Here is a 21,242-nt window from a genome sequence, read left to right on the forward strand (position 1 = left end):
TTATTCCTTTAAGTACTATTAGATGTGCGCATTCACAATTTAATGTGTTATCGTGCACACATCTTATCGATATTTATACCCACCAATCGATATACATTGTATATCCGTTGTCAGCGACTCTCATTTCCATCAAAAGATGTTTATTCAAAAATAATGAAAATATGTAAAGATTATATTTTACTTATTAACAAACGTTTTCACTTCCTTGTGATCAACTGTTGTTAAACCCTCAATTGAAAGAAATAGGTTTTACAATAACTAATAAGAACGTAAGGCAACGAAACAAGTAACTTGAGTGAATTCATTTGGTAAGCATTAAGTGTCTTTTTAATTCTCGTTTCACTACAAATAGCTTAATGTTGGTCCAATCGCCTTTGGATCCCATCCAAGCCAATATACTTCTCACTGATCCTCCTTGCTAACTTTGGGATAATGTTTGCGATTAGTACAAGATCAGACATATTGCTGCCAGAAATACACATATTTGTGTGTATGTATGTACGTAAAGATCAATATATTATGTATATACATATTATTAAATAGGAAATACGTTTTATTTATATATTTACACACAAACACATTAACCATATTTTATATGATATGAAAATGAGTCGCGCGCATCTGTTAAATATACAATATATCACAAGGAAGATATGCAAGGATAGCTTTTATATACAAAAGGGTTGAATACTGAACCTAATCCGCTGGCGAGCGGTCAGTCGAGTACTGACCACAGTTCTGAACTAATATAGTTTTTTGTATGTTATTTATTTCATGCGCCTGGAAGGGTTATTCATTGTTGTTAATAATATCCTTGTCTATATTATTTTTTGGCACGCGCGAGTACTCTTATAAATATTTCGTATAACGGCTACGAATTTGATACCATGTGTATTTTGCAATATTGCGAAATGTATGCAAAAGCAAAAGGGTGATTAAGCAAAAAATCTGAATATAAAAATATAAAATTATAGAAAACCAAGAAAAAATGTTAAGTTCGGTTGCACCGACGCTATAATACCCTTCAAAAATACAAAAACAGTTTTCCATGCAGGGACTTAACTTCGATCGTTCAGTTAATATGACAACTATATACTATAGTCATCCCATCTATAAAATGCCTAATTTCGTGAAGGTACCTCGCCAAATGAAAGAGTTTTCCATACAAGCATTTGATTTCATTGTATCGTTCAGTTTGTATGGCATCTATATGCTAAAGTGGTCTGATATCGTCCGTTCCGACAAATGATCACTTCTTAGTGAGGAAAGGACATAATTTCAGATAGATAGCTTAAAAACTGAGGGACTAGTTCGCGTATATGGCTAAATCAACTCAGCTCATCATGCTGGTCAGTTATGTATATATTTTATAGAGTCTCCGACGTTTCCTTCTGGGTGTTACAAACTTCGTGACGAACTGAATATACCCTGTTTAGGGTATAAAATTATATATATATATAAAAACAAGTTTTCTTAACTATGTATGGTATTAATTTAAATAAATGTCGACAGGTGACACAGTTTTTTAACGGTTTCAGTATGATTTTATTATTTACGTTTCGAAAACTGTAGATTTCAGCGATTTTTCAACTTTGTATAAATTTTAAAACAGCTTAAGTTATAATGTTGTTGCAGCAGAAAGGCGGAAAACTTTGCCCAAATAACTTTAAGAAAAACCGTGGAGTTGACAGTCCTTGACTTAACAATACTCTGGAGTTACATATGTCAACTTATACTACACTTAAACTACAAACTATTGTCCGACTTCCATATATACAACGCTGAAAAAGTTAGAAAAAGCGTAAAAATTTGAATAGACATCAGATTTTATTATTATAGATAACTTCCGGACTTTATATATAGTTTAACTACAAAAGTATTATTCAAGGATATTCACCAATGGCGTGAATTCTAACCTCTTAATCTTGCATATTATTTGATTTCAAAGAGAGAGCCTTGTGAGCAGTTTGTAGTGATTTTTCTCACTGTGTATTTATTGCATAAATATCAGCTTCCAATTTAATGAATGCAGCAGCAATACGTGCAAAAAAAAAAACGGAAATAAATAAAAAAGGTGGAAATTTAAAACCAGTTTTGTACTGCCGGACTTCAAGCAACTAACTATGCATTAGCACAAGAACAAAAGCAACAGCAAAATAAATAAGTGCCAAATAGGAAGCTTAGCGTAAAAGTGAAAAATAATAAAGCACGGATGTTGACGTGACGCGGTCCAGATTAAATTTTTGATTTGGTCACCATACATATGAAATGCAAGAGTTGCGCCTGCGTGAATGTTGCTGCTACCGGTCCCTTGTTATACATCACTACGCTTGCGTACACATACCTATGATCATCTTCTATGCTATGGGCAATGGCTACAATTTCCACAACAATATGATAAAACACCCAGGGGGACGGATAAAAGGACGGCTGGCAGTTTAGATGGACGAAAGGATGCTTCTAAATGTAGCAGACCATGCAGACCAGCAAAAAGGGTTGAACCCAAAAACACCTTTCCATATTTGCATACATACACATACATAAATATTCGTGTTTTATATTTGTAGTTGTTGCATTTTCAATTTGATTGTGTGTGAGGACGAGCACATCGTGCCTGGACGCTGGCTCTCAAATTGTTGCAACAATTGTGTTTGTGGCGTTTGTTGTTCTGGTTGCTGTTATTGTGCCTGTAAAGCTGCGTTATTATAAGGTCAACTCTATGTTTTCCCAAATGTGATGCTTAAAATTATATTCTTTACACGCGGCATAGCATTTGTTCTAGTTGTTAACGCTGTTGTTGTTGTTGTTGCTATTGGAACATCCCCATCGACCAAAGGTCGGCTGCATTATTGTTTTTGTTTTGCTGTTTTCTTGTGCTTTGGTTTAGTAAGTGAGTGGCTGGTTTGTTGGTTGAATGCTTCGCTAGGTGATTGGGTCACTCGGAGATAGTCTTTCACACATGCATACGCACACACACTCATATGCATGCATACATACATACATATTGCGTTTGTAATACGTGAAATAGAGAAATTAACCCTTATAGGTATGTAATGCAGTGAAAGGTCTTTTAACGCGTTGTGACAGTAACAACAATGTAAAAAAATGCCTTTTCTCTCTTTATTTGTAAGTATGTGCATAATTAGTGAATTGCATGTGGGTTTTTTGAAGAAAATCTTTATATTGTATTCTCATGCATATGCGCACATTTTTATCTAATTAACCATAAACTATTTAGGAGTTAAATTTCGAATATTTTAATTATTTCATGGGTGTTAGGCATTAAGCTAATCTCTAAATTACGAATATGATGGACTTGATAAGCAACAGCTAGTCATGTGAACCTAGCGAATACATCACCGTGTTTGTTGAGAAGAAAAAATCTCTTCAACATTGTCCTTTGCGTCCTTCTTATCTACTTTTTGTGCAAAAATTGTATATATTTTTTAACGAAATCAATACATTTTCAATGGTTTTTTTATCGGCATGAAATATGGCAATTTCTGTATCGAATCTTGACCCTCTGGGCTCCTCGTACACCAAGTCAAGTCTATTTTTGTCAAAAATTTTATTATATATTATACATAAATACATATCTTGATAACTCTTAGAAGCCTTCAAGTCATCTTAATAGCGCATCTATTATTTTATTGTTTATTAAATGCCTACAGCCTTAGGCCGCTCTTGAGCTCCTACTTTTCGATAATTATTTTGTTATTATGATCTCTTTTTGGTAGTCTAAAAATACGGTCTGTTGCTGTGGTTCCATGACCAATCCGGTTACTTAGACCCAACTGTCGTCGTCGTGGGAACAGTGCTGTTTCACATAAACTGGTGCGATCACAAGAAAGTACTTTCTAAATCTAGCATTTTATGTGCTTGGAAATCACGCCTGTCCGTGTTTCAGTCCATATATTCGAATTAGGAAAATTTTCCTAAGCCAATTTAAGTTCTCTCTAATTTAGGTTCTTCAGTAAGATTTCTCATTTTAAGTTGCTTCCTATATTCCTCATTCTACCATTGCCTTGCCACATTTTCTGTCTAGTCTGGTGATAGAATGAATTTCTCAATCATAATTTTAATCGTATTCGCATAAGTTATGTTCAGTACCCAAGACGAAGAAACGTTGATTCTTGGAGTTTTCAATTTTAGGAGAAAATAAGATTGGACCAAGTATCAACTTCATGCGGTAGTGCGATTGCACAAAGTTTCACCGATCGCATCATTCTTGAAGTCGAAAATATAGACAAAATATAATCTTAGCTAAGAATTTAAAACTGTAAAGCACTTATTCAATCATTAATTCAACAATCTAAGTCAAATTAGTTTTCTAAAAAATATTTTCGAAATTCTCAGCCAGCTCTCTAAATAAATTGAAAATAGTAAGTTAAGAATCGCACTACACACTTTAGTCATACGAAGTGCATATTAAGTTTACGAACTTTCGGTATTTCAGAATGGGATCCGCTAAGGTCACTGATTTCTTGAGCTTACACTCTATTAAATTAATGCTCTGACCCAAACGTCATGACCATATTAGAGTTGCCTTTTAACTCACGCACTCAAATTGCTCCAAGCCACGAAATTTGTCTCAACCTTTGGCTCCTTGGGTTTGGGGTCTTTCACGGTAATTTCGTTGTGTGGCTAAAATTTCTTCACGGCTGAGTAGAGCGCACATAACGAAAATGCGTAACACAAACAAAAATAAGATAATCTTCCAAAATTGTACATACTATTTTAAGGCAACCAAAGACATTGGTGCGATCTTTGATCCTCTATTTGATAACCTTATGTTTATGGCCTTTTCTGCAAATGTTTTTGCAGCTTCAGCATCATTTATGATTCTCTTGCAAAAAAAAAATGCAAAAACGCTAAGGAAAATGCACATAATTTTGAGGTAAAAATCATTAGGAACGCAATGGAAAGTTCACGCACGCCGGGTTGCGCAAGGGTTGTGATCCCTTTCTCGATCAAACGGGCTGTAATAATAAAATAGTTTCGAGGAAAAAAATTGGAAATTATCCTTTCTACACTCATAGCGTTGTTTTTGTTTCACCTTTGAATGAAATTTACTGTAAAGAAGAAAAAACGCGATGAGTATCTTCGAACGATCGCAGCGCAGATAAATGTGTCCTTGTGTGCACAGTGCGGCGTACCGAAGGGCAAGTACATTTTTTTTATGAAATATTATCTTGCGTATTTTTCTGCAAAACGTATCGAAAAAAGGGATAAGAAAAAATTGCAAACGAAATCCTTTGGCAAATGACATCATAAGACGTGACACATTGAACTGATCGGAATTGATCCTTTTTGGTCGCAACGCCCTTGCCAACAATCACACCGTGCAGACAGAGATTTCGCAAAAGTTCTTCTTCTTTCTCTTTTACCTCTGCTACGCTATACAGCATGCATTTTTGCATTGTCTATTGATTTTTGCACCCTTTGATACCTGTGCACACGCACACACTACACTCGGGTCGGCGCTCGAATGCGACGCCACAAACGTCTGCCTTGTCGATATTTGATCGCCTCTTAAATTACAAGTAAAGAAATAAAATGCGAAAATACTATATTATTTGTATTGTTGTTATATGAGTGTGTTTGTGTGTGCACTTTTCCTTTTGCAATTGCATTTTTTAGCAGCATATGAAGAAGAAGCGGAAAACCGAGAGGGACTTTCAAAACATTTTGCGATAAATATCGTGATTAGCGCGAAGCTGTGGGAACTTTTTTCTTGAGCTATGCGTCAAGGTGCGCTTCCTTCTGTTCCAAGTTGCCAGCGTGTGGAATATACTTATATATATTGATGTAAGTGTTGCGCTATGTTTGCGGAAGAATGATCGATGTAAGCATTGGGTTACCCACTATGCTTTACTATATACCATAAACAGTACCTAAGCATGTGCATGTGTGTGTGTTCGCAAAAAACACGCTTCTACACGGTTTTCTTGCGCGAAAGGGTTCCGCCTAGCAGCTCAAGCATGCTGCGCCATTAAGTATTGATTGATTCGCAACTGCCGCATACTGTCTCTGGAACAGTTGCACTGATCGAATGCCGATTGTCGATCGTTTATTGTTCGCCGTTTTATGTACATAATTTTAATTTTTTTACTTGGAGTGTTTTGTATAGGAATTTTGTTTCGGTCCTCTTCTTCTTGACGTTCTTTTGTCTGATGTCGCCGATAGTTTGTGCTTCACTTCTATTTTGGTGGTTTAAAGGAAGGAAAACAAAGGCTTTTATTAAAAAAAAACTAATAGCTTTATTTTATAGTTTCCGCACAATTCTTGCTATACAAAATCACGAATAATTTTATTGAAAAACAAAAATAGATACATTAGATATAAAAAGGATGAAATTAGAGAAATATACATAGGTTACACCACTTATGATATTTATTAGAGTGATTTACTGTAATCTGTAGAACATGCATGAACATAACCTAACTCTTTATTTCTAGCACATGATAATACATAGTAGCAAATAAGAAGAAGTCTCTTCATACGCCAAATGTATGGTGACTGACGTCAATTTTTAAGAAGCGCTTTCATTTTCGAAAGATACTTGAAGGTATGACGCTGTCTATATGGGTGCGATCATGTTAGCAAAAGCTTTCACCATGGTTTGGGACAATGCCGTATAAATAATACATGTGTTTGGTTCATCTAGACATAGAAAAATAACCAACAAAAAAGTTCATGTTGGCCGAATAGGCGATTAATCTTGATGATGGGTAATGGGAAAGGGTCTAAAAAATACCGAAAATGATTCCATCTCAATTTTGGATAGCACTAGCACTATATAATATATGCTGATCGTCTAGATTGCAAATACAATCAAATAACATAATTCCGAGTAAATAAGATGCGGTGAAAATAATTTGTATGCTTTTAAAGCAAAACCGACTTTTGGCAAGTCCACCCTTAAAATTATAAATGGAAGAATTTCACATACTCCAAGTTTTGTTGAAGGGAAATTCATCACTGAAAACTTTGTGAACCTACTTGCATTTATTAAACCCTCAACAAGATGTATTAAGTTTGTAACACCGTGGGATGTCGAAGAGCCTATAAAGTATATTTAAATGATCAGTGTGACGAGCTGAGTCGATTTAGCTATGTCCGTCTGTCTGTATATACGCAAATTAGTCCCACAGTTATTGATTCACGAAATTTTAATTTTTTTTTTAATTATTCGCCTATAGCATAGCTGCTCTACAAACTGATCGATTAAAAGAACTAGCAAAATGTTTTCCGTTGGATGCAAATTGTTTGGGGGTTACGTTTTCAGATTTAGTTGCTGTAGGAAATACACCTGTGAAAGTTATTATAGCTTCGGAGCAGTCAAAGCTATCGTTTTTCGTTTTTTTTTTTTGTTTTAATGAAACTGCACGATTTTAAAAAGGTTAGGTCGAGTAAAAACTTCGTTCATCTGCCAGACAATATTTCTTTGCAAAAACAATAGATTACAACTTACAATGCCTTAAATATATGCTCATTTGTAGTAATGACACGCGCTGTCATTTACATACAAACCCACATACATCATAATTACAAATCCACCACCGCAAAGCCCATTAATTGTAACAGATTAAAAACCGGATGTTTAGACATTGTTTTACACCGAAATGAAAGAAACAATGCACCTGAATACTAAGTAAATAGAAAACCTGAAATTGCATAGCAATTCCCTAAAAATCACCAAAACAACCAAAACAAAGCTAATGATGAACTAAATGGTGTAGACACGTTCGGTCAGTTTGGCACGCGCAGGCACCCATTTAACACACACTCACACACAACTATATAGAATACATTGGCAAGGATATAGCAGCCTGTATGTAAGTGCAAGTACGCAGGAGCACGCGCACGAAGAGCGCTCGCGTGTGGGTAACACAAACACACTGACCGCGATCGAGTTAACTGACCAGTTGTTGGGCGAACTACACCAACATACATTGTTGTGTGCGCATCCTTTAGTCTCACACTCACCATTTATGCGCTTGTGTCTATGGCTTGCTTTGCTTACGCTGCTGATTGACCACAAGCCAGAGCCAGTGTTGGCACGTTTCGTGCGCCGATGGAACGTGCTCGATTGTGTGGTCAAAAATGGTTGTGTGTTTCTCTGCTGTCGCTTATTGTTTTCGCGCAGCTATTGTTGTGAATTATACTTCATTTTAGTATGCGTTGTAGTTGTTGTCGTATATGCCTTGTTGCATTCACATTTTATTTTGGTGGTTGATTTTGGTTGCAAGGTTTCGGCTTGTGTGCGAACTGCACTAACCTTTGGTTTCTTTTAAATTAAATTGGTATGAATTCTTTTCTATTAGAAATTCGTTTTGGATACTGTTAGCTTAGTTCTAATGTATTTCCAATCAATATCTCACGTCACATTTAAGAACAGCCTTACTTCCTCAGCAGCTACATATATTGCCCTCAACTATACACGTCTATCTCCAAATTAATCCTTTCGCCACACAAGCTCAGCTCATCTTTAAGTCATTCTTTGCCCAGCTGCCGTGTGTTTGCTTGAGTCATGAAGAAACAAATTGAACGCCACTTCCGAAATGCCAACGCAGCGTTGCATGCGCCACACCGTGATTTGACAGAAATTCTTACGTTACTTAATTCCATCTGGCAGAGCGCACGATCTTCGCCGTGTCATCAGGTCCAGTTTAGCGCTTGGAACATAAAGTTTTTTCCTTTTTTCTTCTATGTATTTTTTATTTCAGCTACCTAACTCAACTCACTCTATCAACTCTTCCTATTGTTTTGCGCTGCTATTGTGTCGCAGCATCCCTCCTGCTTCACATTCATACACACTCGCTAAATTTATAGGTGTATGGTACTCGTTGGTTATTTTGCCAACGAAAACAGCAATAACAGTTGTTTAAAAACTTAAATTTTATTTTAAAATTGTACAAAAATAACTACAACAAAAAGTAGGTCTCTTTTATGCCATAAGTGCACAGTGAAAAATGCTAGTAGAAGGGTTGACCGCGCGCGACGCGTGAAGAGTTGCCATGAGGTGATGCGCCGTAACGAAAAGGGTTGAGTGTCATGACACGACTGTTGTGTGTCTGTGTAGTAGTAGATAATTCGAAATAAAAAATTACGTGGAATAGAATAGCTTATGTTAGTTAATAAATTGTGTAGTTTTGTGCACGTCCAGCCTGTCTGGACCAATGCGCACTCCACGCGCAAACAAACATTACACTATGTTGGCGGCTCATCTGCGCTCATAGTTTGCATGCATTTTTGCAAGCGTTTACCTAGCTGTAGTGTGTCTACATATGTAGCTTCGTTGCATCTATGCGTTTGTTGTTGTGCTGCATTTGCCACCCCTTCACCCCATTGCATGTTGATAATTTACACCGATATAACCGTTCAATTTAATCTAAATTCGTCTACACATGTGCTACGCGTTTGTTTGTGGATTTGGTAACGAGATAAAATTAGAGGTCATAGTGCAAACTGTCGAAATTGCTTAAAATATGCTGTTAAAGTGATATTTTCTAACACAAGAATTCAACAAGAAAAAACGTTTACTTTGGCTGCACCGAAGCTGCGATACCACTCATAGGTGTACAATTCTTCCATTTCTTATAGCACAATACCTGTGACAAACTATGCTAACAATACTATAACGAACGAAGAATACCAGATGTGTGTCACCAAATAAAGTCCGTATATGAGAGAAATATCGCATTCTTCTGGTAACAAGACTATCATATTTTATTGTAGTATTTTATGAAACACAGCTAAAAAAAAGTAAGGAGTGCTAAGTGGAACCAAAGATTTCATACTCTTCCAACTCGTCAGGATCAAAGCCGGGGAAATACCTTCATTGTTTATTGAAATGGTAAATGGCTTACAATCAAATTTATATCTTATTAACTTATAGTATGTATTTATAGGTCATAGATTAAATAAGTTTTGTAACTATATTTTACTTCCCGTCAGCGAAAATTATATTAAAATCATTTTCAAATAAGACATATCTGACATATACTCAATCGAATAGGCTAAATTTAATATATTGAAATGATGTGCAAAACGTCAACCAGGGGATCAGAAATCTTTACATTAAGTAAGGTTTAAGCCAAAAGCTGGTGCACTTAATTTCACTCAAATATCACAAATTTTGATCTACTTAAACGATTTAAAGACAGATGGGAAGTCGGAAATAACTATATTGAGGGCAGGAAAGGTCTGTGCTAATGCACAAACTTTTGACATTACTCGGGTATACTCGAGAACATATTTTCAAGCAATTTTATAAATATATAACTCATACACTGATCGCCGTATTCGGCATAAGGTTTGTTAGAATAATGAAAATTATTATATGTAGTCTATGGAAGTTTGGGTAATTCGTGAACCAATTTTACATATTTTCGGCATTTCACTATAGTGTATGCAATATTATACATTCAGTTAATTTTACTAACATATATTACAAATTGACCAATATATATGGTATAAAGCCAATCGGAAGTTTGAAAATCTTATAGTAGGTATATGGGAGATAGGGGTAGTATTGGTCCGATTTTATCTATGTTTGGCATTACTACATATTATTATATTAACAAAAAACAATGCTTCAATAAGGTACCTCACCAATATATAAGGGGTACAGTCAACTAGATGTTTAAAAAACCCTGATATTAGTTATTTGGGGGCTAGGGCAAGTTTTCACCCGATTTTATCCATTTTATGCACAAAAATGCAGCATTATTAAAGAATACGCTCTCTCACAATGTATGTCTTCAACGTAAAAGAATATAAAAAGATCTTATCTTAAGATTAGCTTGATTTCGATCGATTAGTGGTTCGACCTCAAATATTTGTGCGATTGTAGCGCTGTGTTGGGCAATAATCTGTATCAAATCTGTGTTAAATTGGGAGATCAAATTGTGTCTGAACGGTTTAGTCGGCTGATCGCAATATTTTCTCCAACATGGTGTTAAGAAACTCGTTTGATAGAATCGTCGTCTTAGAAAATTAACTTATATCAAACTATTCGGAAAGTTTCTCCTTTTCTTGTTGCCGACACCGCGTTGAAACCGACATATAGTGAAGCGCAAGGCTGAATCTGCTTACCTTGACCCCTTTTGAGTCAATTTAAACTTCCCAGGTCTACACTACAAAGATTCACTCAAATCAATCGATATAACTTTCTGAGATACCTTTTCTGGATGATATAAAATGCACTTAACTTCCAATTGTTATACGCGCTTTCATTCGTCTAACCCCATTTCCTTAAAAGTTGAGAAGCCAAAATTACTGCACATTATCCCAAAAACATAGATCGCCTCCATTCTTCGAATAGCCTAAATGTTGGTTTACCGTCTCTTGATATTTCGTTATTATAGGCTGAAAAGTTAAATTGGGGAAGCTACCTTATTGGAGCATAGCAAAATTGTAAAATTAGATCTTGCTATATCTCAAAGCAATTCAATCTAAAATGCTAGATCTAATTTAATCTGAGATCTTCAGTCGATCGGTAAACAGTACAAAAGAAATTTCTCAAACTTTTTCTCATATTTATATGTGTGTTTTCTAAAGAAAAGTTTACTTTGTGACCTAAATAAATAATGACAAGATAAAGCAATTGATGAATATTTGTTTGGACACATTTTAGCAAAATGATTGCGATTGAGATCAGCAAGATCGGCATAAAAGCGAAAAGATAGCCTGACAACCCTTAGTCTAAGAGTACATACATTCATATGTATTGACTAAGAGTCGACTGATGTGGATAACTATAAAAAAATAAAGATAGGCCTAAACGCTTCATAGCAAAGTAAGTATTCTTAAGTGAAACTGAAGTAAATCACCCGTGAAGACATTTTTGCCACAGCTTAACGCGGTCGTCCTTGCAATCCTCCCTATTCTCTGCCTATACAAAAGACATATTAGTATATAACATCTGTGCGTGTGTGCATTTCTTTTGCGAATGTGCAGAGGTCAAAATCCATTTAGGTTAAATGATGATCGTGCGAATCGTGAGTGAATGCGCAAGCAGACAGCAAGACGGCGGACGCATCAGATGTGTGAGGCGACAGCTTAAAGTACAATTTATTATGGCTTTTACCTGAGCAATCACGCATGGGTCGATGTAGCGGGTCAAATACAAATTTTTTGGGTATTTAAGAAGAAATTGAATGCAATTTCTCTAAGGATTGTCTGAGGGAAGTTCAAATTGCAACGCGTTGATCTGCCCAACGGGCATTTGAGTATCGTCTGCCTTATCATATGAAAATTATCTTTTTCTCACATTTGAATTTTTCCTTTCCTTTATTGAGCTGTTATTTTTGCCGCTTCTCAGCTACTATTCTTTCGGTTTTTGTTATAAAATTTTCGCATGGCTTGCATTTCCATTCTCTTCGCCTTAATGTCTTTGAATTGTGCTAATAATGCAATTAATATGATTATTTATTCAGAAAACCAAAGTGCTGAGGTGTATGGCCGATCGTTTGTGTTGACAGTTTTAGGGAGCTGTGGGTCATGCGGGGTCAACATGGAAATCGAGATGGAGATTTATGCATATGTGACAAATGGTAATTTTGGTAAAAGGGAAGTGTGAATGGGATGATTTGTTGAAGTTGAAGAGGAAAGAATAGTATTTAAATGAGGGTATAAATGTGGTACAACAGTTTCATAACAGATATCGTATGGACACATTTAATAAATAGAATTGCATTTCAATACAATCACTTCAGAAATGTGATGTTTTGCTTTAGAGATTTCTGTTTTCAGAAGATTTATCATTTATCAGTAAGTAGCATTCATTAATTAAGCGTATATATGTATATGAATATATCTTCAGTCAACTTTGATTTTTAGAGACAAACTATATTAGTTGTCCATATTCGAATACCACTTCTCTTGTGAAATGTGGAAAAACTTCAACTGATGATATTATTTCGCAAAATATATCATCTTCTCGAGAGAGGTTGAAACCAAAAAGTCCACATAGGAAGCTATAAAATTTATATTGCACGAAATGCCTTGCGAAAGCTTTGCAATGAGGAATCGCCTCAGCTTATCTTATCTTATCCTTTGGGTAACATAAAAACTGTTCCGTTGCATTTAGTTAGGCCCAGATATAAATGTGCTGTAATCTGACAAATCTCAAAGGCACTTTGGTAGAGATCTTGAGTCGTTTATAAATAATTAAGCTTTAATATAAAAACTTTAATTTATGTAAGCTTACGTGTGTGCTTTATCTTATTTAGCTTAGATTTTGAATATGGAACAAAAATGAAATGATTGGTGCACTTTTCCAGAACAATTACAATAGAAGCATTAGCTCAGTTTAGTTAAGAACAATAAAGATTTCTAAATCTGTTCTTATCCACTCTAAACCGGCTCTTTATTATACATTCTTTTAAACTCATAACTCTAACAGTGGGTTGGACGCCTGAATATTCTCCCTCACTGAACTAGATAAAAACAATTTTTCCCTTTAAATCTAGCAATTAGATCTAAAATTATTATCTCTGAAAATTTCTACTTTGGATTGAGTAGGAAATTGAGAAGATATCTTAACTTACTCCTCCCAGATCATAAATATATAAAGTTGAAATGTGGATTACTCAGTTTTAGATTACGAGGTAGATTACGCAAGATGTTTTAGGACTTGATTATCGGAGGCAATGGAAAGATGGTCGGCTAATTCAGCGAATGAAAAAACTTGGCTTTTTTGTATTTCGCTTATTTTGTTTTGGATTTTGACGATAAACTTGTTTTCAATATATTTCAAGTTGTGTTGTAATGAGGTTCACTGGCTACTACGAAAGGAAAGAGAGTAATTGACAGTTAGGTGATAACCGCTCTTTAATGTGTGTAGATTTAATTATGAGCAGTAGAACGAAAACCCGAAACATGATGAATAAATGACGCACATTTGTGGACATTTTAATACCCGTTATTTTTTAAGCATTTTTAACGCATTCATGCTTGAAATTAATTTTCCAAAAAATAAAGAAATTCATACTCACATTTAACGCTTGTCAACTGTTTTCAAAATTTTTATTGTATTTTTTTCCATTTTAAGTGTCAAAAATTTACCACACATAAAATTCTGGCAAATAATGCAATGATCATTCAACGAAAACATCAGGATCCTTTACAAAATTAACCATCCGCCAATTGCACACATTCATACATCTTTACGTACGTATAGGTACGCAGTTAATCAGGTCACCAGGATCGGTTGATTGTATTGGGATTGGCGTTGGCGTTGGCGTTGTACGCCTGATTTACCAGCAATGAAAACAGCCCTTCAAATAAATCATCGTGCTGTAGCTCTGGTTCTGGCTTTGGCTTTGGCTTTGGCTTACATGTGTACTACGCACACATTGGCTTCGATGAGCTGCGCAGTTCAGCTGAGCTCATGAGTATTGGCGCTTGTGTAATTTTCATTATTGGAAATTCTAAAGGATTCTACGCTCACAACTCCTCCGGCGGCTGCTACGATTGTTGTGCGAAGTTTGAAATGATTCTTATATCCTCTTTTTTACCGAATTATATTTTTTAGTGAAAAAAATCCACCCTCGTTTTCTTTTGGGGTCATTACAATGCGAGCAAAATGATGCTAGGAAAATACTACGTTTTGAATTTTGTTGTTCTGTGTTCCTCACCTATTATTGGAAGCGCACGCACGGTCTTGTAAAAATAACAAGATCCTTATTATATATTATTTCTTTTGCTTATTTCATATTATATATTTTTTTTAATTCTCATTCATTCTCTTTATGAATTGGAAATGCCATTACGTAATCCTTTTTACTCCACTGACGTTGTAAGGGGCAACAACGATGTTCTTGGCTCCTTAAAGGATTGTCGTTCTCATTTTCATTCTTTCCACATTTCTCTGTAGTTGTGTATGTACATATGTTTCTTGTATGTCTTTTATTTTCGTAATCTTGATTTGTTTCGAGAAAGAGAATTTAGGACGTCTGCTTGCGTATCTCCGGCCGGTGCACGACTTTCTGCTGCAGCTGGTTTTGTGGCTTTATGAAGTTTTAAGGAAATCACACTTTTGATTGCAAAGCAAGAGATAGTGTCCAAAATATGTTACAATTATTATGATGTGCATTAAAAGACTAAATCGAAAAATCATAATATAGAAAGTTATATTATAGCGGTGTTGGCTAAGATAGATTTTGCACACATCAAGCATATGGTTTTAATAAGGGATCCTGTAAATTGACAATTGGCGAACAGGCGATTTCAACCAGCGAATTGTTTACTTATGGGTTTTTTAGAGGACATAGGATACTTGGCAAAGCTCAACAGTATGCTTTAGTAATTAAAAAAAAAACAATATCTTTTTAATAGTGAAACGTAATGCTCTGTAAGTATTACCGACTTAGAAAAGCTTTTCAAAAAAGTATTTTTGAGTAAAGCACTTAAAGTGTTCATCTATAATTTGTTTATATAATATACAACATATGTAAGTACATGTAATTGCTTTAAACTCATGATTCTGACAACAGAATCGAAATTTTGCTACCCCATTGGTAACCAATATTCTATTAGTAATTTCTCAAATTACAATAATCCCCCCTTTAAGGTGTTATATTTTTTTGATTGAAGAAAATATTTTTTATTTCTTTTTATTACGTAATGAAGGCTTTCTTCTGACAAGTAAGCGGAAATGGTCGTAAATTTCGAATATTGCAATAATGTTGCAAAATCTACTTTGAAAAGTGTAAATGGAAAGTAAAAAATCTGTGTTTTGTCTAAAGTGCAACACACTTTGGCATTGGCGCGAAATTCGATACATTCGCAGACCTATAATTGTTACATGTGGAATGCGCGTTGAATTTCACCCAATAAAAAATTAGAAGGAGAAAACCAAAAATGAGGTGAAAGTGCAAGAAAAGAGTTCAACAAGCGCGATCGGAAAAGGAGGCTGATTTGGTGTAAAAGATTTTTTTTGCGGAAAGGAAATGAAAATTGCGCAAAAGGGGTTGCGAGGAGCAGCGTAGGTAGCGAAAAATTAAATTAATAATCCGCGACCTCTTTTCACTAACATGTTCTTCAAGATTACTTGAATGGCATGGGTTTAAATGTATGGACATGAGTGTGTGCATGCATTGCAGTGGAAAAGGGTTTTCCACTCATGCAAAATAAAATTGCATACTTTTGCATGTGGCAACTTTTCGCAACCCTTTTCCGGTTCATTCTTTCTCCCTTTTACGAGCGCCTTATGTTGTTGCTTTGCTTTCTAGCCAAAAATCTTGATTGAAAATCTTTGTAATGCAAAAAAAATTCTGCATCACAATTGCTGGGAATTTTTTTTCATGTAACGGTATGCGATTTTTTTTTGTTGTTTTATTAGTTTACCGGTTTTGGTTTTGCGTTTGCGGAAAATTCATTAAGTTTGGCATTTTAATATGCATCACTGGGCATTATTGCGCCCGGATTCAGCACCTAAACGCTGGAGTTGTGATAAATGGTTTTGCATGCACACACACATACATATATATATGTGTTTATTTATTAATGTTTTGGAATTTGCAATTTGTAGATTTGCTCGCGATATGCGATACTGCAAATTAAGTAGCCTGGGAAAGTGCAGCCAAAGGTGCTTCATTACGATAAGGTAATGAATATTTTTTGACACTAAAGTTACGGTATATACATAAATACATATAGTAATTAAAGGGTATATACCGTGTACATATAAATTACAACTGAATGCTAAATCAGATTGCAAAAACACGTATTGCAAAGAGCAAAATTAAAATTGTTTCGAAAATTAATAAAAAGTTCGGATTTTTAGCATGATAATAACTGAGCACAACAATTTTCGAACAAAAACTTAACATACGATTTTCCATCCCAGCTTTAAAATCCATATAAAATCTATAATATTATTATTTATATTCGTAGGGACTCAGCGGAACCGAAACAAAAAAGGTTATTTTTAAAGTCTTTTTCATTTCTTAATTCAGTAATCAATTTTTGAAAACATTGTAGCAGGGTATTCAGTTTATATTTTTACTTTGTTATTGCTATTATTTTAGGATTCCTCACTTCGAAAATTCGACAGCATATACTTTTGTATATTATACCCTTAAATCAACTTCGGTTCAGTCCAGGGGTTTCTTCAAAATCGGGGCATGGCAATGTAAATTTATGAGATCATGATCTCTTTGAACACCTTTTTATGGTGAGTGGAATAGGGAAGCTCATTGCTTGACAGTTTTCTTTATGTATACTTGTTTCAAGTTTTTTACCCGCTTCATAACTCTCAATTCGGGTTTCTAAATCGCACTTAAGCAATCCAATCAATATTCAAGTTACGATAGCACAATATTGCGAGCATAGGTGTGTTTCCTAGCTACTTTAATATTATTCAATCTAACATAATCTAAAGTTTGGTTTGAACTTGCTACAAGCAATTCACAAATAACACAATCCGACAAGGGAGACAACCAATCAAATATGTAACGAGTTTAAATCCAGCTAACCTTAATGATAGTCTTCATGATAGTGGTCCTGATGTAGGTGTACTCTGAAGGCAATGGCAAAGCTCCAAGGCATTTTCTACCATTTATAAGGTTTTAAAAAATTCATTTTATATTCGCAAAATACTACATATTTTTAAGATGCCGAACTTCTTGTGTACATGTATTTTTGTTGTTTTATGATGAATTGAATCATTTGTTGGATGGAGGAAATTTTATAACTTGAACAAAGTATATTAAGTTTGCCACAAAGCTTGTAACTCCTAGAAGAACACGTTGGAGACTCTTATAGTCCATCAGTTTATGAGTTATTGATCTGAAATTTTGCAACACAAGAAGCTGCACATTTGTCGTAACCGAATGCAAATCAACGCTATAATCTCCGATTCAATTTTTGAGATCGGACAATAACAGCATATAGCTTATATACAAACTGACCGATCAACATTTAATTTTTGTAAGGAATCTTTTGTATTTGTGTAGGATATTATTGCTTCAGTGTAACCGCAGTTAGAGTTTTTTCTTGTTTTAGATTAACATTGTAGATGAAGAAATTTTTTTTAAAATATTAATTTTGGATTCAAATATGACAAGTGTTAATTTATTCTCTTAAAATATAAAACGAACCTACAATTTTTTACTATACTAACCACAGACCAACTAACTATAGTTACGCAACAATGTGACTCTTTTGCAACATTCTCGAATTCGGTAGCTTTCGGTACAAACTATGTGCTTCGGAAGTTCTTCGCCATATACCATAAATATGCAAATTCGCATCAAACATTCACAACTGCTGTAACTGAGTACGGTAAACGTTAACTGAAAACTCTCAACTGTCACAGACGCCGGCACAATGGCCATTGTATTTCGCTATTTTTATGCTGATTTGTGGCATTATTGCAATTTTGTTCCAAATTCAAATGCAAATAGAAAATGTTAACTGTAGTGATGGTTTTTTTTGCCCCTCTGAAATCAATACTTACTCCAGTTCGGTGACGTGAACTAAAGGTGAAAGTGACTCCGAGTATAAATTGACATTCGCTGCATACCAACAATAGCAACTGCCGAGCTTGATGCGTCTGCTTGCCTTGTAACTCAATTAGTAGGACAATTGAAAAACCCCACTTCAAATTTGTTTCATTCGAAACTGTATCTATATACACATATATATATATAAGTATATATGTCGCTATATTTGACAGAAATACGTTTGCGGTAAAAGAAGAAGTCCTACGGCAGGAGAAGTAAAAGCACAAGTAGTTGATGAAGGAGAAAAACATACGTACATTTGAAAGAAAAATCAATGAAATCAATGTAGAAGTCATATCGAACTGTAGGCCAACGAATTGATATAATTTCGTGAATTTGCATAAATTAGCATAAACTGCGCGCACTGCACTTACACACACACGCACATGCAATTCTTCGCTTCAGCTTAGAGCGGCGCAGCAGCCCTTTTGCCGATGCTGTGCGCATGCGCTTTGTGCGGCAGGTCTCATTTGCATAACACTGTGCGCGTTGGCATGAAAGTGGTGCATAGTTTTCGGCTGTTGCTATATTGATGGTTGCGCCGTTCGTAAGGTGACTGCGGTGGGGTGGTTAAGGTTGCTCGCCAAAAATTATGTTAATTAGTAGTTTTAAAATCTTTGGAAAAACGAAATTGTGAAATTTTCTGTGGTAACTGTACTATACACTGAATGCGGATTCGCCATGGCTTTGCTAATTTTTTTATTTACGGGGAATGCAAAAGTCTGATTTATTGAATTCGATTTCAATTGTTAGGCGTTTTTTACATATATACTTTTTTTACAATTCTTTAGACATACATACATTGCCATGGAACCTATTATTAGAAATCTACTTGGAAGGATGGATTGAGTGCGTGAATATTAAAATCGAAAATCGAATAGCTGTGACTTCTGAGGTTGTAATGTTCCATCCACCATCAAATATATGAATTGAGCAAACTACCCATATGTAAGTATACACTGTTCCAAGAAGGCTTTGCAATCTACATTTGTGGAAGAGTAAACTTTTTCTTGGCTAAACTTGGTTTTAGACTTCAAAGATGGATCACTGGAAACAGTCACCGACGCAAAACCGTAGGCCAAATCAGCTGATACGACCTATCTTATGATAGCGCATCGTAATTGAATACTCACCACCGCTTCTACCGTCCGCTTCTACAGACCGTACGGTAGGATATCCGCAAATATTAAATTTTTAAGGTAGAAACGAGTAAGCTGATTTCTCTCTTGCAACGAAGGGTTGCCAGTCTCGATATTTTGTAATAATTGAAAAAAAAACTTGAATATACATATTTGAAATATTCTTAAAATAACACAAAATTTGTGTCGTATACATTTATTTATAAATAGGTAGACTATTTTAAATAATGCGAGTTTAGTTTTGGTGTTTTACATAATAAAAAATTATAAGTTAAAAGCTAGATGCATTCAAAACGATAGATACATATTGAGAAATGACAACATTGTTCAAATGAAAACAAAAAAGAACAACTAATTCTACGTTTTCACTACGGGCATAACTTTTGACAAACATTGTTTAATACGGGCGGTAAGTACGGAAGGGCGGAACGTCGTTGACTGTTTCTAGCATAAAGCGAGACGTTTATTGTATTACCATGAAAGCGAAAATTATTTGAAACTTAAAATTAATCTAGAAATTTATTTCCTAACATAATAACAAGAGAAAAAAAAACTTTAAAAAGTTTAGACATAAAGCTTGTAATAAAATATTTAATTTAATTGAAGTAGTTTAAGTTTTATTTTCTTACCTTTTGTCGCTTGATTTTTTATGGTATTCTTTTTCTTTCTTCTTCAATTTCACCAAATTTATTTCACGAAATATTCAATAACTCGATTCAATAATTAATCATATTTCTAAACAAAAATCCATTAGACTCCAAGCATTTGGTTGTATCCCTACAGTGTCTATCAGCTTACAAATCAACCCTCCCTATGATTGATGATAATCCTGCCAACGCGAATCTGCGTAAACTTCGGCAGCTACTTGCACATTTACGCAAAATGATCTACCGAATTAAGAATTCTCGAATTTCATATTTTTTCGTTTTATTTTTGTCATTAAACATCACATTTTCTCACGCGCTTTTTAGGTGATTTTCAAGCCTTTTTCTTCCATGCACATCCGTATATTTTCTTAACTAATGACAATATTAAAATTAATGATGCCCTGCAGTGATATTAGATACTCGTCGCAACACCCCTTTTTTCTCTATACCTCCTCGTCCCTCTATTACATCATGTCATACGAATATATGTCTTGCAAATTTCCTTTATGTGTCTTTCGACGTTTTTAATTCCACTGTAGATTTCTTCGAGCGAATGTCATTGCCTTTTGCACAAAAGGTTACGTGCGCTGCCGATGGCTTGAATTCGCGTCTCGCAGCCTTGCGCATATAATCCTTTAGCTGTTTGCCAGCACAGGTAACATACATTTGTATGTGTTGTTGCATTCACTTTTTTTGCAGCAAGCTAGCGATCTTTGTCGAAATTTTGGGCGATCTCCTTGCCGATAATTAATTTCATTTTATCTTTTTGTCGAATTCTTTTTTTTCGGTATATTTTGAAACATTTTCTTGTTGCATTCACCAAAAGGGCTAGGGACGGGTTGATGATCAGTAGACGCTGTTGTCTTGCATGTTGAAAGCATCTTAGGTTTGGACACTTGGGCACACGGTTATTCGCAAGCAACCCTTAACCGAAATATTGT

The 21,242-nt window shown here is 35.0% G+C and overlaps 1 long non-coding RNA gene across 1 annotated transcript; it reads left to right on the plus strand.

The window, feature by feature from the left end:
• The first annotated feature begins 154 nt into the window (after positions 1–154).
• On the plus strand, positions 155–19,755 carry LOC118683748 (uncharacterized). The gene is made up of 3 exons (XR_004979624.2): positions 155–308; positions 19,307–19,463; positions 19,546–19,755. It is a non-coding gene; the product is annotated as an uncharacterized lncRNA (long non-coding RNA).
• The last annotated feature ends 1,487 nt before the right edge of the window (positions 19,756–21,242 follow it).

Source organism: Bactrocera oleae, chromosome 2 (assembly GCF_042242935.1).
Source record: "Bactrocera oleae isolate idBacOlea1 chromosome 2, idBacOlea1, whole genome shotgun sequence".
In the NCBI taxonomy this organism is placed as follows: domain Eukaryota; kingdom Metazoa; phylum Arthropoda; class Insecta; order Diptera; family Tephritidae; genus Bactrocera; species Bactrocera oleae.